We start from the raw sequence: 18,016 nt of genomic DNA on the forward strand, positions 1-18,016 counted from the left end.
CCTGACGATCAATCCCTCTGAAACTCAATCAATAATTACAGGACGCAATAGTCGCATCTTCCATGTCCATGACTTGTACCTCACCATTTGCGAGCGTCCTATACAGTTAATTAACACACTAAAGTATCTTGGACTAATCACTGACTGGCAACTAATGTGGAAACCCACACCTACATAACGTTGATATGATCAAACCTTTGCTATGCAGATGTTGCATATATATATCCACTCGATTTAAGTTACGTAAGTCCCTCCAGCCCCTTGAACGCCATCCACTCTGCCCAACTCTGCCCAACCTTCTGCATCTGACTACCTTCACTCACAAGAATTCTTTACTACCTCATCAAATTCCCACCTCCAAACAACCTACAACATCTGCAAACTTCATTCCAATAATCTTAGTTTCCTCACTACTTCCCAACCATAGTATGCTGCCGCAGCTCTACCAACACATCCCACCAACTCACTATACTCTCCCAAAGGAAATTTAACACATTCCAAATATTTACCCATCCTACAAATTTAAATCCATCCCAGTCGTTCCACCTCGTCAGGGCTTCCTCTTCCTCCCTTCCCCATATTTTGCCTTCCCCCTTTTAGCTATTCCACCCTTTTTCTCTAGTTTCTTTTAACTATCAAATTTTAGTCTCCCTAATACAGCCATGGTCTAGGGATAGCATCTTTCATTATAAATAAAAATGTCGTCGGTCCTGGGTTAAAACCCCACCACCGCTTAAATTTTGAATAAAATTCATCAGCAATGGCGGCCGAAGGCTTCCGACATAAGAAGTCACCGTCATACTACCAACAGCCTTGTCAAAGAGAGCGAATGAGCGGACAGAGGTTCAGGACACTCTTTTGCCCTTGGGGTGGGAAACTACCCCTCAAGGTGGAAGAAACGGCAATGATCAGCAGCATGCAGATGCAGAAGGCAATGGAAACTACTGCATTGAAGACACATAATGTGTACCCACAGGAGAAATGGCCTGTAATTGAAAAAGTGTCATAATGATCTCTCCACTGGCAAAAGATTCCTGCCTAATCCTCACCCCAATTCGGAACACCAGGAGGGGACTACCAGGAGGGATATGCCCATGAAAAGAAGACTGAATAACCAAAGAAAGAATAATAGGAGAATGTTCTACGAGTCTGGAAGTGAAATGCCAAAGTTTGAAGTCGGTAGGGAGTATAAAATCTGAAAAAGGAAATGCTAAGGTTCATTCTAGATACATCTACATCTACATTTATACTTCGCAAGCCACCGAACGGTGTGTGGCGGAGGGCACTTTACGTGCCACTGTCATTACCTCCCTTTCCTGTTCCAGTCGCGTATGGTTCGCGGGAAGAACGACTGTCTGAAAGCCTCCGTGCGCGCTCGAATCTCTCTAATTTTACATTCGTGATCTCCTCGGGAGGTATAAGTAGGGGGAAGCAATATATTCGATACCTCATCCAGAAACGCACCCTCTCGAAACCTGGCGAGCAAGCTACACCGCGATGCAGAGCGCCTCTCTTGCAGAGTCTGCCACTTGAGTTTGCTAAACATCTCCGTAACGCTATCACGGTTACCAAATAACCCTGCGACGAAACGCGCCGCTCTTCTTTGGATCTTCTCCATCTCCTCCGTCAACCCGATCTGATACGGATCCCACACTGATGAGCAATACTCAAGTATAGGTCGAACGAGTGTTTTCTAAGCTACCTCCTTTGTTGATGGACTACATTTTCTAGGGACTTTCCCAATGAACCTCAACCTGGTACCCGCCTTACCAACATTTAATTTTATATGATCATTCCACTTCAAATCGTTCCGCATGCATACTCCCAGATATTTTACAGAAGTAACTGCTACCAGTGTTTCTTCCGCTATCATATAATCATAAAATAAAGGATCCTTCTTTCTATGTATTCGCAATACATTACATTTGTCTATGTTAAGGGTAAGTTGCCACTCCCTGCACCAAGTGCCTATCCGCTGCAGATCTTCCTGCATTTCGCTACAATTTTCTAATGCTGCAACTTTTCTGTATACTACAGCATCATCCGCGAAAAGCCGCATGGAACTTCCGACACTATCTACTAGGTCATTTATATACACTCCTGGAAATGGAAAAAAGAACACATTGACACCGGTGTGTCAGACCCACCATACTTGCTCCGGACACTGCGAGAGGGCTGTACAAGCAATGATCACACGCACGGCACAGCGGACACACCAGGAACCGCGGTGTTGGCTGTCGAATGGCGCTAGCTGCGCAGCATTTGTGCACCGCCGCCGTCAGTGTCAGCCAGTTTGCCGTGGCATACGGAGCTCCATCGCAGTCTTTAACAGGTAGCATGCCGCGACAGCGTGGACGTACACCGTATGTGCAGTTGACTGACTTTGAGCGAGGGCGTATAGTGGGCATGCGGGAGGCCGGGTGGACGTACCGCCGAATTGCTCAACACGTGGGGCGTGAGGTCTCCACAGTACATCGATGTTGTCGCCAGTGGTCGGCGGAAGGTGCACGTGCCCGTCGACCTGGGGCCGGACCGCAGCGACGCACGGATGCACGCCAAGACCGTAGGATCCTACGCAGTGCCGTAGGGGACCGCGCCGCCACTTCCCAGCAAATTAGGGACACTGTTGTTCCTGGGGTATCGGCGAAGACCATTCGCAACCGTCTCCATGAAGCTGGGCTACGGTCCCGCACACCGTTAGGCCGTCTTCCGCTCACGCCCCAACATCGTGCAGCCCGCCTCCAGTGGTGTCGCGACAGGCGTGAATGGAGGGACGAATGGAGACGTGTCGTCTTCAGCGATGAGAGTCGCTTCTGCCTTGGTGCCAATGATGGTCGTACGCGTGTTTGGCGCCGTGCAGGTGAGCGCCACAATCAGGACTGCGTACGACCGAGGCACACAGGGCCAACACCCGGCATCATGGTGTGGGGAGCGATCTCCTACACTGGCCGTACACCACTGGTGATCGTCGAGGGGACACTGAATAGTGCACGGTACATCCAAACCGTCATCGAACCCATCGTTCTACCATTCCTAGACCGGCAAGGGAACTTGCTGTTCCAACAGGACAATGCACGTCCGCATGTATCCCGTCCCACCCAACGTGCTCTAGAAGGTGTAAGTTAACTACCCTGGCCAGCAAGATCTCCGGATCTGTCCCCCATTGAGCATGTTTGGGACTGGATGAAGCGTCGCCTCACGCGATCTGCACGTCCAGCACGAACGCTGGTCCAACTGAGGCGCCAGGTGGAAATGGCATGGCAAGCCGTTCCACAGGACTACATCCAGCATCTCTACGATCGTCTCCATGGGAGAATAGCAGCCTGCATTGCTGCGAAAGGTGGATATACACTGTACTAGTGCCGACATTGTGCATGCTCTGTTGCCTGTGTCTATGTGCCTGTGGTTCTGTCAGCGTGATCATGTGATGTATCTGACCCCAGGAATGTGTCAATAAAGTTTCCCCTTCCTGGGACAATGAATTCACGGTGTTCTTATTTCAATTTCCAGGGGTGTATATTGTGAAAAGCAATGGTCCCATAACACTCCCCTGTGGCACGCCAGAGGTTACTTTAACGTCTGTAGACGTCTCTCCATTGATAACAACATGCTGTGTTCTGTTTGCTAAAAACTCTTCAATCCAGCCACGCAGCTGGTCTGATATTCCGTAGGCTCTTACTTTGTTTATCAGGCGACAGTGCGGAACTGTATCGAACGCCTTTCGGAAGTCAAGGAAAATAGCATCTACCTGGAAGCCTGTATCTAATATTTTCCGGGTCTCATGAACAAATAAAGTGAGTTGGGTCTCACACGATCGCTGTTTCCGGAATCCATGTTGATTCCTACAGAGCAGATTCTGGGTTTCCAAAAACGACATGATACGTGAGCAAAAAACATGTTCTAAAATTCTACAACACATCGACGTCAGACATATAGGTCTATAGTTTTGCGCATCTGCTCGACGACCCTTCTTGAAGACTGGGACTACCTGTGCTCTTTTCCAATCATTTGGAACCTTCCGTTCCTCTAGAGACTTGCGGTACACGGCTGTTAGAAGGGGGGGCAAGTTCTTTCGTGTACTCTATGTAGAATCGAATTGGTATCCCATCAGGTCCAGTGGACTTCCCTCTGTTGAATGATTCCAGTTGCTTTTCTATTCCTTGGACACTTATTTCGATGTCAGCCATTTTTTCGTTTGTGAGAGGATTTAGAGAAGGAACCGCAGTGCGGTCTTCCTCTGTGAAACAGCTTTGGAAAAAGGTGTTTAGTATTTCAGCTTGACGCGTGTCATCCTCTGTTTCAATGCCATCATCATCCCGGAGTGTCTGGATATGCTGTTTCGAGCCACTTACTGATTTAACGTAAGACCAGAACTTCCTAGGATTTTCTGTCACGTCGGTACATAGAATTTTACTTTCGAACTCATTGAACGCTTCACGCATAGCCCTCCTTACGCTAACTTTGACATCGTTTAGCTTCTGTTTGTCTGAGAGGTTTTGACTGCGTTTAAACTTGGAGTGAAACTTCCTTTGCTTTCGCAGTAGATTCCTATCTTTGTTGTTGAACCACGGTGGGTTTTTCCCGTCCCTCACAGTTTTACTCGGCACGTACCTGACTAAAACGCATTTTACGATTGCCTTGAACTTTTTCCATAAACACTCAACATTGTCAGTGTCGGAACAGAAATTTTCGTTTTGATCTGTTTGGTAGTCTGAAATCTGCCTTCTATTACTCTTGCTAAATAGATAAACCTTCCTCCCTTTTTTTATGTTCCTATTAACTTCCATATTCAGGGATGCTGCAACGGCCTTATGATCACTGATTCCCTGTTCTGCACTTACAGAGTCGAAAGGTTCGGGTCTGTTTGTTATCAGTAGGTCCAAGATGTTATCTCCACGAGTCGGTTCTCTGTTTAATTGCTCGAGGTAATTTTCGGATAGTGCACTCAGTATAATGTCACTCGATGCTCTGTCCCTACCACCCGTCCTAAACATCTGAGTGTCCTAGTCTGTATCTGGTAAATTGAAATCTCCACCTAAGACTATAACATGCTGAGAAAATTGATGTGAAATGTATTCCAAATTTTCTCTCAGTTGTTCTGCCACTAATGCTTCTGAGTCGGGAGGTCGGTAAAAGGAGCCAACTATTAACCTAGCTCGGTTGTTGAGTGTAGCCTCCACCCATAATAATTCACAGGAACTATCCACTTCTACTTCACTACAGGATAAACTACTACTAACAGTGACAAACACGCCACCACCGGTTGTATGCAATCTATCCTTTCTAAACACCATCTGTGTCTTTGTAAAAATTTCGGCAGAATTTATCTCTGGCTTCAGCCAGCTTTCTGTACCTATAACTATTGCAGCTTCGATACTTTCTATCAGTGCTTGAAGTTCCGGTACTTTACCAATGCAGCTTCGACAGTTTACAATTAAAATACCGACTGCTGCTTGGTCCCCGCATGTCCTGACTTTGCCCCGCACCCTTTGAAGCTGCTGCCCTTTCTGAGGCCATCTAACCTAAAAAACCGCCCAGTCCACGCCACACAACACCTGCTACCCGTGTAGCCGCTTGCTGCGTGTAGTGGACTCCTGACCTATCCAGCGGAACCCGAAACCCCACCACCCTATGGCGCAAGTCGAGGAATCTGCAGCCCACACTGTCGCAGAACCGTCTCAGCCTCTGATTCAGACCCTCCACTAGGCTCTGTACCAAAGGTCCGCAGTCAGTCCTGTCGAAGATGCTGCAGATGGTGAGCTCTGCTTTCATCCCGCTAGCGAGACTGGCAGTCTTCACCAAATCAGATAGCCGCCAGAAGCCAGAGAGGATTTCCTCCGATCCATAGCGACACACATCATTGGTGCCGACATGAGCGATCACCTGCAGATGGGTGCACCCTGTACCCTTCATGGCATCCGGAAGGACCCTTTCCACATCTGGAATGACTCCCCCCGGTATGCACACGGAGTGCACATTGGTTTTCTTCCCCTCCCTTGCTGCCATATCCCTAAGGGGCCCCATTACGCGCCTGACGTTGGAACTACCAGTAAGCTCACCCTCTGCTACCGCCCGGATCTTGCAGACTGAGGGGTAAACCCTGGAACAGGACAAGCAGCCACGTCCAGCCGAAGATTCGTATCAGCCTGAGACAGAGCCTGAAACCGGTTCGTCAGACAAACTGGAGAGGCCTTCCGTTCAGCCCTCCGGAATGTCTTTCACCCCCTGCCACACCTCGACACGACCTCCCACTCTACCACAGGTGAGGGATCAGCCTCAATGAGGGCAGTATCCCGGGCAGCCTCAGTCGTAGTCCGATCGGGGGATGCGTGCGACGAGATGGCCGTCCCCGACAAACCCCCATCTGGACCCCCACTGTGATGCCCATTGGCAACAGCCTCAAGCTGTGTGACCGAAGCCAACACTGCCTGAAGCTGGGAGCGAAGAGATGCCAACTCAGCCTGCATCCGAACACAGCAGTTGCAGTCCTTATCCATGCTAAAAACTGTTGTGCAAAGAACATCTGAACTAATCTACAGAGAGCACAAACAATTCGACACAAAATTTAAACGGTTATTAAAATACAAGATTGCCTAGTAAATGCAGTAATGCTGCTACTTGCGCACTGCTGACAAACTGCTCGGCGGCGGAAGGAGACTACGCGAATTTACACTATTTAGGTACTAAAACGCTATGTTACAGCTCTCATATACTATAATACGCCCGAAATTTATGAATGAAACAATGAAAATACCAAAAACACGCAAATAAATTGTGAATTAAACTACGTAACAAATAAGTGAGCTAAGAGTATACGACTTGCTGCTGCAGCTGCTTATCCAACGGCGGCAGGGAGCTCACTGTGGGGTCTGTGAAGTCAAACGGAAAGAAGATAAGTATTTCTGGTCAAGCGAGTATATGGTAAAATCAGAAGCAGCAGAAAATGGTATAATGAGAGTAGGATTCGTTATGAATAGGAAGGCAGGACAGAGAGTGAGTTAATGTGAACAGTTCAATAACACCGTTTTTCTCAACAGAATAGCCAGCAAACCAGAACCGACAACAATAGTTTCGGTTTATATGCCGACGTCACAAGCATAAGATGAAGAAATAGAGAAAGTGTATGACGGTATTTAGCGGATAATTGAGTACGTAAAGGAAGATGAAAATCTAATAGTCACGAGGGATTGGAAAGAGGTTGTAAGATGAGTACAAGTAAGGGTTACGGGAGAATATGATCTTGCTACTAGGAATGAGGGAGGAGAAAGGGTAATTGCGCTCTACAGTAAATTAAAAATAGAGGTAAGGAGGCGACCGAGTGTGCGGGCGCTTATCCCAGCCACCAGTACCAGCTCCACGTCGTCATAACTCACCTGTGCTCAATCTACAAAGGACTGCACCATAACCTAAGAGTGAAATTAAAAATTAACATAACTTTTTCAAACTTCGTCAGCGTACTCTTCAGTATACTAATGCTAACATTATAAGGTCTCAGAATGATTCAATGAGTATGTTAGGCAAAATATATTACATTCAGGAAAGAATAATTGCCGCTAAATAATAGAATTAGGAAACTAAAAATTGGTTCGAATATGCCAATGTACGAGTATGTCACAAGCAAAAGTTACAAGTCTCAACTTGATCAGAGCAATATTTTGGGCAAAATCAGCGGTTTTACGAAAAAAGGCACTAAATATTAGACTCAGAAATATGAAAATTCGTATATAACCTCAGTTACACTTAAAAACCCTATACATGTGACACCAATAAGCTACCGCTATTAGTTTTCGAGTTATTTAATAAAAACGAAATTTCGAATGGAAACGTCCTTTTTCATGGCAGATTTGTTATTGTAATAGGAAGTTATAATTACAGCACTCTATTCTATTCGTGGGGTAATACAGCAGTACCAAATTTCAAGGTTGTATTGTAAATAATTATCGTTATAAGGAATGTTAAAGAGGCAGTTCAGAGTTCGTGCTCTACTGCCAGTTCCATTCTAAAAAATCTAGCCTTTAAAGTTTAAATGCAATCGAGCTAAAACCTTTTCAGTAACTAAAGCTAACGTAATTCTACTTACATAAAAATTGAGAATATTTAAAGTTGTTAGACAATAGAGCTATTAATATATGTCCAAGAAAATGAGGAATTTAGATTCTGCAACCTGTGCCTACAGCGGTTAATAGCAAATGTTCCCTTCGGCGGTTCGCTCCCACCCGTAAATGTATATACATATATAAGGCAGAAAGGCAGTTAAGAAGAGACACTTAGCACCAAGACATCAATGTGCTTGCATTAGTCAGACGCCTTTTTGCGCAGTGCCTTAGATGATTCAAAGCCGGGCACACTTAAATGCGTTTACTGTAAAAGTAGGGAGTGAATTGGAGAGGACTGTACACCGACCTGGATCGCCTACATTTGACGGAAGTAACTGTTTATGTACCGCCCGTAATGATGACAAAACCGCGTCGCAAGAGGCGAGATCATTTTCCATCTTTAAAGCAAAAAATTAAACTTTCGGTGATTAGAAGTCAGGGCGATACATCATTTTGATTGTAACGTCTCGTAGTTGTGACCTCTGGACTGTCAACAGGGCTTCTTGGGATTTATGTATTCGATAGGATACGAAGACTTGTATTTCGTGCGTGTGAACTCTTACAGAATACATGAATCCATGAAGTCAAGCTGGCCGCTGTGGCCGAGCAGTTCTAGGCGCCTCAGTCCGGAACCGTGCTGCTGCTACGGTCACAGGTTCGAATTCTGCCTCGGGCGTGGATGTGTGTGATGTCCTTAGTTGGGTTTAAGTAGTTCTAAGTTCCAGGGGACTGATGACCTAGGGTGTTAAGTCCCATAGTGCTTAGATCCATTTGAACCATCGTTAAGTCAAAACTTCTATTGACAGTCATAGCTCCTGATCCCGCTCAGTAAATAGCAAGTAGGAACATTCTCTTTCAGCGAGCACAGAGACTAATTTGGATGTGCAAACTGGAAATTATGGTTAATATGTTCTCCCTTGCTTTTCAGGCTCTTGTAAACGACGCAGTTATGTGTAAAGCACACACAGGCACTTAAACAGACTTTTCATAACGACATAACGAAGCATCGACAATTTTGATATCTACCCGCCGCCCGACAGATGCAGTACGTGCATAATTGTGGCCGGCCGAAGTGGCCGTGCGGTTAAAGGCGCTGCAGTCTGGAACCGCAAGACCGCTACGGTCGCAGGTTCGTATCCTGCCTCGGGCATGGATGTTCGTGATGTCCTTAGGTTAGTTAGGTGTAACTAGTTCTAAGTTCTAGGGGACTAATGACCTCAGCAGTTGAGTCCCATTGTGCTCAGAGCCATTTGAACCATTTTTGCATAATTGTGAGGCTATTGACTCAGCAACGTCAACCAGTAGAGTGCTACCATGTGATCATACGGCCATTCTAGTGAGATGTGTATGGCCGTCGCTTAGAACAGAGATTATGTTGGAAAACACTGTTTGGTATCCAAAAGAGTAAGGAGCAGTATGGTGTATTGGAATCCTGAAGGAAACCAACGTGCTTAAAAAAAAGAAAAAAGAAAAAAAAAAGAAAAAGAAAAGAAAGTATGGATAACTGATTTTTTGTCCGGTGTGGCTACGATTTCCTGTATGATGTAAGGGTTAATGAAGGAAAAGCCATTCCTATGACGTCATATGCAGCAGTTGTTGGCTACAAACCCTCTTGTAAGGTCGACAGTACTTACAGCTCCTTTCAGACGTTTCCGGCGTCACCTGCACAAACTTCAGCCTCTCGTCTTCTGCCGTGTCGCCTCCCTCATGTTGTCCCTGACGCTGACGTCCTGGTTTTTGAAAGCAGAGCCGCAGCTACGCGGCAGTCAGCACGAGCCCCCATTTCACGGAGCGCGCCAGAGACAGCATTCCACGGACGGGCGTAACTCCGCCCAGCAGAGTTACTGCTGACGCCACCAGCGCGCCGCGGCGCATGTTCCCCTTCCGCGCCACGCACCGCACGCGAACTTGCGTTTAATCGCGTCAGCAAGCACAGCGAGTGAGGCACGTCTGCCATCGCATAGTTGTTACTTCGTCGGATCGTACCTCAGCCGATAATTCTGATTTATCCGACTCGAACACGCGCGGAGCTCTAGCGGTGTTCCTAACAAACGACTCCTCAAAAGGTACCTTCTCGGCTTCAGGGTTGTAGCATTTCTCTAATCTTATTCAGTCTGTACATTAAGCGAACAGTGAAGGAAACTGAAGAGAGATTTGGAGAATTAATCAAACTTCAGGGAACAGAAGTAAAATGGTTCAAATGGCTCTGAGCACAATGGGACTTAACTTCTGAGGTCATCAGTCCCCTAGAACTTAGAACTACTTAAACCTAACTAACCTAAGGACATCACATACATCCATGCCCGAGGCAGGATTCGAACCTGCGAGCGTAGCGGTCGCGTGGTTCCAGACTGTGGCGCCTAGAACCGCTCGGCCACTTCGGTCGGCGTACAGAAGTAAAAACTGAGTTTTGCCGATAACATTGTAATTATGTCGCAGGCGGTAAAGGACTTGGAAGAGCAGTTGAACTGAATGGATAGTCTTGAAAAGAGATCAAAGGTCGATATCAACTAAAGAAAAATAATGTAGTCGAACTAAATCTGGGGGTGCTGAGGGGCTTAAATTAGGAAATGAGACACTAAAAGTCGCAGATGATTTTTGCTATTCGGGTGGTAAAATAACTAACGAGGGCCGAAATAGAGTGTGTATACTACCGACCAGTTGTAGCAAGAAAAGCATGTCTGAAACAGAGGAATTTGTTAACACCGAATTTGAATATAAGCGTGAGTAAACCTTTTCTGAATATCTCTGTCTGGAGTGTAGCATTGTATGAAAGTGTAACGTTGGTGATAATTAGTTGAGGCAAAACGAGACTAGATATTTTGAGAGTGTGGTGCTACAGAAGAATGCTGAAGATTAGATGGATAGATTGAATGAATAGCCAGCGGAGAAATACTCCTATCGAAGCGAAAAAAAAATCCGAATACGTTTCTGTTAATTTAACAGACTCATACTGCGAACTGGGCTACCAGCTGCCCCTGTCTAGCTTCCTCAGCATCTTTAAAAATTTTCCCAAAAATTTAGGCTTGCCCATATATTCGCGCATTTTTTTTAAATTGAAACTCACCTCAAACTCCCACAAGCTTCCCTAATTGCAACTCACTCACACCAACTAGTCTATCGCTGAAAGTCAATCACACCCATCCACCCCCAGCTGGCCTTGCTCACTCACTCATTGAGCCCAACTCACTGTCATTATATCTTTGCCTCTCTCTGACATTGACTCTCGCGTCACAGCCACAGTCTCCGTTTTGTCCTACTACTACACTTTCATCTTACTGTCACTATCTTCCTCTTACTCTCTCTTAATGCTACTATCTCATTTCTTCCTTTACACTGCTGCTGTCTCTTCTCACTATCACCATCTCTCTCTTACTCGTTGTCCATTTCATATACTCTGTCTCTAGTTATCACTGGCTCTCACTCACTTCCGCTTCCTCTTTCTCTTTATTTCCCTTACCCCACCCCCTCCCCCTGGCACTGTCTCCTTCACGTTTTTTCTAGCACTGTTCTGTCACTGTCAACTATATTTCATTATATTTCACTGCCACTGTGTCCCTCATTTTGTCTCACATTGCCACTGTCTCCTTTACTCCGCTGTCTGCTATCTTCCAGTATCTATCACTTTTCCGTCTCTTTGGCACTGACACTTTCTTCTATATCAGCACAAAAAAGCCCAAATATGCCACATACCAAAATAATTCGGAAAATTTTTAAAGGTGCTGTGGCAGGTAGAATGCGGTGGCTGGTAACTAACTTCTCAGTCAGTCAGTTAAATCAACAGGAACAAATTCGATAGGAGCATCTTTCCGCTGGTTCCCTGATTTTCCCTGCTGAAACAGGGAGTGTAACTCATATGCAAAGAAATGGGCTGGTCAGCAAAATTTAGAAATTTACTTGTGTGAAATTGAAATAGGGCAAAACTAATTTTACACCTCAGATCGAATTTTATGTGCAAAAGAAATATTTGCATATCCTTCAGTAGTATAACACGTGCTTCCCAGGTGATAACGGAAACAATTTAGATCATACTTTTCCGTGCTACGTCACTTTATAAACTACGTTTTCGCCTCACACTGGATTTTACGTGTGTATTTTATGTACGCGAGTAAGGTAATTTTGCAGCTCTATACCTCGGAACGGATGAAAATATGAAGAAAATGTTCAAGGTAATTCGAGATCTGGATCTACATCGTAAAAATTAGAGCTATTTGCTATGCATAGCCGTCTCGGAATCTCTTGGGTTTTGGTACGAAGAAAACAAGTTTTTGGGGTGGTTTTTGGCAACGTACAAAGATTTTCGAAAACGAGGAGACGGCCTCTCTAGATAAATACCTAGAGAACATACCGTTAGAATTTGAGCAATTTGCTGTGGCTATTATTTTAATTTCGTCACATATCGAATTTTACATGTAAAAGTAGGGTAACTTTGAAACTCTGTATCTTAGAAACGGATAAAGATACTACAAAAAGTTTCAATATTTTTCGGGATCGGGATCTGAGGAATATAAGGAATATAATGTGAAAATTTACTGCCGAGAGCCATCTTGGACTTCTTGGCTTGGTTTTAGTCCGCTGGTGACGGCGAAAGTATAGAAAAAACCCTCTTCGTTGGGACTTCCGAGGTACCGCCAATGAACTAATGGTGCCTCGATAAATCCTATCAAGCCCACCGTAGACTACATCAAATGCAAAAAGAACAAACCTGTTTACTCCATTTGCCTAACCATGAGGCAATGTGTGATATTCATAATTGTCCCTGTACTGTAGAATATTGACGCTAAGACGACCCTTCTGTTGGGTTACAAATGGTTCATAGCCCAAGTGCTATACAAAACGCTTGAGCCCACCTTTTCATAACCGACAGAACTCGAGGTACGAGCACCGGAAAATCCTGTTTTTCGGCGCGGTATTTCGAAACATATTAGGTACGCATTCTGCAACGTGCATACCGACAAGGTACTCAGTAGAATTGAGGGAAAAAGAAATTTATGGTGCAACTTGGATAACGAAAAAAAGTTATCCGTTGGTAGTACACATCCTGAGAGATCAAAGAAGTCGTCAAGTTTCCTAACCGAAGGAAGTGTAGGAGACATAGATTGTAGAGGGAGAGAAAGTGATTTATAGAGGAAGCAGATTCAGGTGGCTGTAGGTTGCAGTAGTTACGCAGGAATGAAGAGGTTTGAACACCATGGACTAGCATGGAAAGCTGCACCACATCAGTCTTCGGACTGAAGACGTCAACAACAACAACAGACTCACAGTGTCGTCTCGCATTCGCTGATGGAAGATTTGACTGGTCTTGACGAGAATACACCGCGCGTTGCCACGCAGGAAACTCGTCTAAGCAATAGAAGTACTAGACACCTGCTCACTGATAGTCTTGAAATATACCTCATTCTGTTTGTGCCTTAGGTCCAGATGGCCGTGGACAACAGTGGTCATTTTGATGCCCTGTTTCTTGACTTCTTGGATGCGTTCGATACAGTTCCGAAGCGCCACTTGCAGAACAAAATATTTCTATACGGCCAAAAGTAAGTGGAAAGGTTACGTGCCTTGCATGACACTCAAATGTTGCAGTTTGGTGCAGCATACTGCGCCAGTATAGGCACTATACTCGAGCAGTCTGTAACAGACAAGTATTTAGTCAACATGGCAGCACATCACGAGTTCAACGTCGTCGAACATAGGATGGTAATTGGTGCAAGGTGCTTTTTTCACAGTGTATCCGATATTACATCAGCACTCAAGAAAAGAAAATGTATTAATGCGTTGTATTACAGGTCGGCGTCACTGACGTCCATATGCAGTGTGATTTTGGAACATATAACGTATTCGAACATAATGAATTACCTCGAAGGAAACGATCTGTTGACATACACTCAGCAAGTAATCAGAAAACATCGTTCCTATGAAACACAACTATTATCACGAAATAATGCTATCGACATGGGGCGTCAAATTGAATCCATACTTCGACATTTCCAGAAGGCTTTTGATGCCGTTCCTCACAAGCAGCTTCTAATGAAATTGCGTGCCTACGGAGTGTCGTCTCACTTGTGCGACTGGGTTCTTGAGTTCTTGTCAGGAAGGTCACAGTTCGTAGTATGGCGGAAAGTCGTCGGGTAAAACAAGAAGTAAGTGTTACAGACCCTCCGCTGTTCCTAAATCTGTATACACGTTTCAGGAGACGGTCTGAGCAGCGCTCTTACATTGTTAGCAGACGATGCCCTCATTTACCACCTATTAGGTTGAGCAGAAGGTAAAAAAAATTCAAATGTGTGTGAAATCTTATGGGACTTAACACAGGGAGAAGGGAAGACGGCACAGATTGTTGCAGTTATCAAACTTAGAAACGCCACAGCATAGCCCAGTAAACGACGTAACTGACCGAGTAGAAAACAATAGAACGATAACACACCGTTCAGCAGAAGGCAGTGTTACAGAACAGGACGCGATCATGGAGATGTTACAAAAAATGAACGATAGTATAACGAAACAGAGTACACAGATGACGGAACAGCATCAGCAATTGAAGCAGGATAATGAGAACTTGAGACAAGAGATAAAGACACAGATTCAACAGGCTAAACTCCAGATAGAAGAAGGGATCGCACAGATAAACAAAGACGCGAAAGAATCCAGAGAAAGAATTCAGGTACTAACACAATGTCAGCAGCAATTACGCACTGACGTGGACAAGGTCCAATTGGACATTGTAAACGCTGACAAAAAGGTGGAACGTTTTACGAAAAAAGCCACTCGAACAGCAATACAAATTTCGGAAGAACAAGAATTCAAAGCAAGGTCGCAAAAGTTGCACTGAAAAATTGTGCTCAGCGGATCAATAAGATAGAACTTAAAAACAAAGATCAGTTTGAAGAGCTTCGAACAGAGTTGATACAAACTATCGAAGAAAAGACCGAGACCGATTATACCTGTAGCGAAACAACTGATAGGTCAAGCATTGATTAAGTAGACGAACATGCGCTGTCTAAGAAATGGTTCAAATGGCTCTGAGCACTATGGGACTTAACTTCTAAGGTCATCAGTCCCCTAGAACTTAGAACTACATAAACCTAACCAACCTAAGGACATCACACACATCCATGCCCGAGGCAGGATTCGAACCTGCGACCGTAGCTGTCGCGCGGTTCCAGACTGAAGCGCCTAGAACCGCTCGGCCACTCCGGCCGGCTGTCTAAGAAAGTTCAAGTAGAACCAAGGCCAGAGGTAACGCTGGCGCAGAAATCGAAACAGAAAACCCCGATCAAAGTAATACATGACATACCACAGAACCAGGCACAGTATCTAGAAAAACAGGACACATACAGTCAGCCGATACCAATAGAAAGACAGGCGACTGAACCAGTAAATCCAATGACACAATATACCAGTAGCACAGGTACAGTACCGCGAATGACGAAAGTAGAGACAAACGAACCACACATTTGTTCACCAATGTTACGATATGAAGCAATTATGGGGCATAAAACTGAGCATATGCAGACAGGCAGTAGATTACAGAGAATAGGCAAGACGACACAAGCAGTGGCAGATTATTTGAGTCCACGAATCAGCCACAAACCGGATTTATGAGTAGATATGATACAGACCACTTCCTAACAGTTAGAAAATTTCAACATTTCAAGGAAGAAGGCGATAGCTTGCATACGCGCACATTCATCGATCAGTTCCAAGTAGACTTGCCAAACCATTGGAGCGTGGCTCACAAACTTGACTTCATTTGCGCGCACATGTCAGGAACAGTAGCAGAGGTAATGCAAAAGATCGCTGTTATATGTACATCTTACCTACAGTTCAGAATAGCATTTCTCGAAAGATATTGGTATAAGGAGGCGCAAAACAAATCTAAATACCAGTTACTTCAGATGACACCATATGAAAACTCAGGGTAGAAAAGCGTGGTACAATTCTTTGACACAATGGACAAAAAGAATCAATGCCTAGACAAACCATACAGTAACGGAGAGCTGATACGTCTATGTTGAATGAAGTTACCGGTAAAATATTAACAGGCGACAGTAGGAAAAAATGAAAATACTGTAGAATTCAAAGAGGTCTTAAGGGAACTTGAATTCATGTTTAAAGAAGACGAGATGAAAGAAAAAAGAAACGAGAGGGAACAGCAAAAGGAGAGGACTAAGAATCAATATTCCAATAATAATAATCGTAACCCTAATACCAATAATTTCAGGCAATTTAACAGACCAGGACAGTGGCATAATGGAGGCAATTGGCATAGAAACGAGAGCCATAATAATTGGTACCGAAATAGAAATGGCACACATACGGTGGTGGATATGGGTTTAGGAATCAAAATGCCAACGTTCAAGGGTACTTTAAAAGAGGTCATGATACCAGAAACAGCAACTGGTGAGACCAAGGCGCGAATAATAACAGAGGAAATTATGGCCCACAGAGACAAGAACAACACAGCAAAGAGAAACCAGAAGTAGAAGTTAGAACACCGAATACTGCAAAACGTAAAGATTGACGTGAAAAATGCGGAAGACGTTAGGCAAACTAACGTCCACCCTATCTTATACTAACCACTAAATAAAAGTTATATTAATAGGTCAAGAGAACAACATGATTAAAAAAAAGGGACACAAAAGAGACTAACAATTTCTTGGAATACTGAGTATCCTGCAACATGCACACAAACAAGAAATGACCGCACAACCCATAAAAGGATGAAGAAGTGGTAGGACATAATTAGAATAAAGAAATATATCAATCCAATAGTTTTTGCCACTATCAGAAATGTTTTGCATTATATAAAATCAGAGTTTTTTGTAAATAACAATAACAAATATATGTAAAACAAAAATTGTAAATATTTCTACACGTCAGTGGGAAATCGCCACCAACATCAATCGCCACCTCCTTCAACACTAGATGCTTCGAGATAGAGACGGAGAGGGTACAGACATGTTGAGAAAGCACTTAGGGCAATGACAACACCATGAAGACCAACGCCACACTGGAAATGCAGGTTGCAACCAGGTTGGACTTCAGAAGAACAACGCGCAGCATGGATATATCATATGTCACGATACTGCTACTTCATGGACAAGTGTGGGGAGAATCATGATATGACGAGACTACAAAGAAGGTACAGGAAATAAACTCATCAACTTATATTTAGAAAGGCAGTCAGATCCTACAAATCCTATCTCTCCTACATTAAAATTCACATATTCCTAGGCCAAGAAGAACAGAATAATGAAAGAAAGAAGAGAAGAACAGAAGATGCAAGACGAAGAACGGCAGAAAACAGCAAGATACCTTTCTCTCCTATAATACAAAGAAACTTGTTACAAACGTCTTTCCATGGACTTTGAAGCATGGTAACTACTACAACCACCTCTCCAAAAATAAACCTTGAATAGTCAAACAAACACAAACGAACGTCAAACGAAATATTAAGCAGTACCAACAAACATTATCCAGGAATGGATTCAGCAAAATGAACAACATTCTCCCTACCACATCACCAAATTGCCATATCAAATCAGGTGTGGAGTGCCAAGACGTCACGGCACATATGTTAGGTGACGATCGTCGGTAATCACCAACTTACTACAATGCCATACCGCCCCAGGTGCGACAGCAAAGAAGTACCAAGACATCACCTTAGACCTAATAAACCCAGTCATCATCATCGGTTAAAAATACCACTTCATGATGACACCATCAACAAATGAGACCCGAATCGCATGCTAGGGTTCTTCTTACATGATTTGTGACACCCATATAAATGATTCGACGCCTTCCAGCACATCCATGGGGATCATTGAACAAAGAAATGGACAGAGTAAATACAACCAGCATAGATTATAAAAATTAGATATATGCAAATAATACTTACCTTCTTATTTGTAAAAATAATTATT

This window comes from Schistocerca serialis, chromosome 8 (assembly GCF_023864345.2).
Source record: "Schistocerca serialis cubense isolate TAMUIC-IGC-003099 chromosome 8, iqSchSeri2.2, whole genome shotgun sequence".
Taxonomy (NCBI): Eukaryota; Metazoa; Arthropoda; class Insecta; order Orthoptera; family Acrididae; genus Schistocerca; species Schistocerca serialis.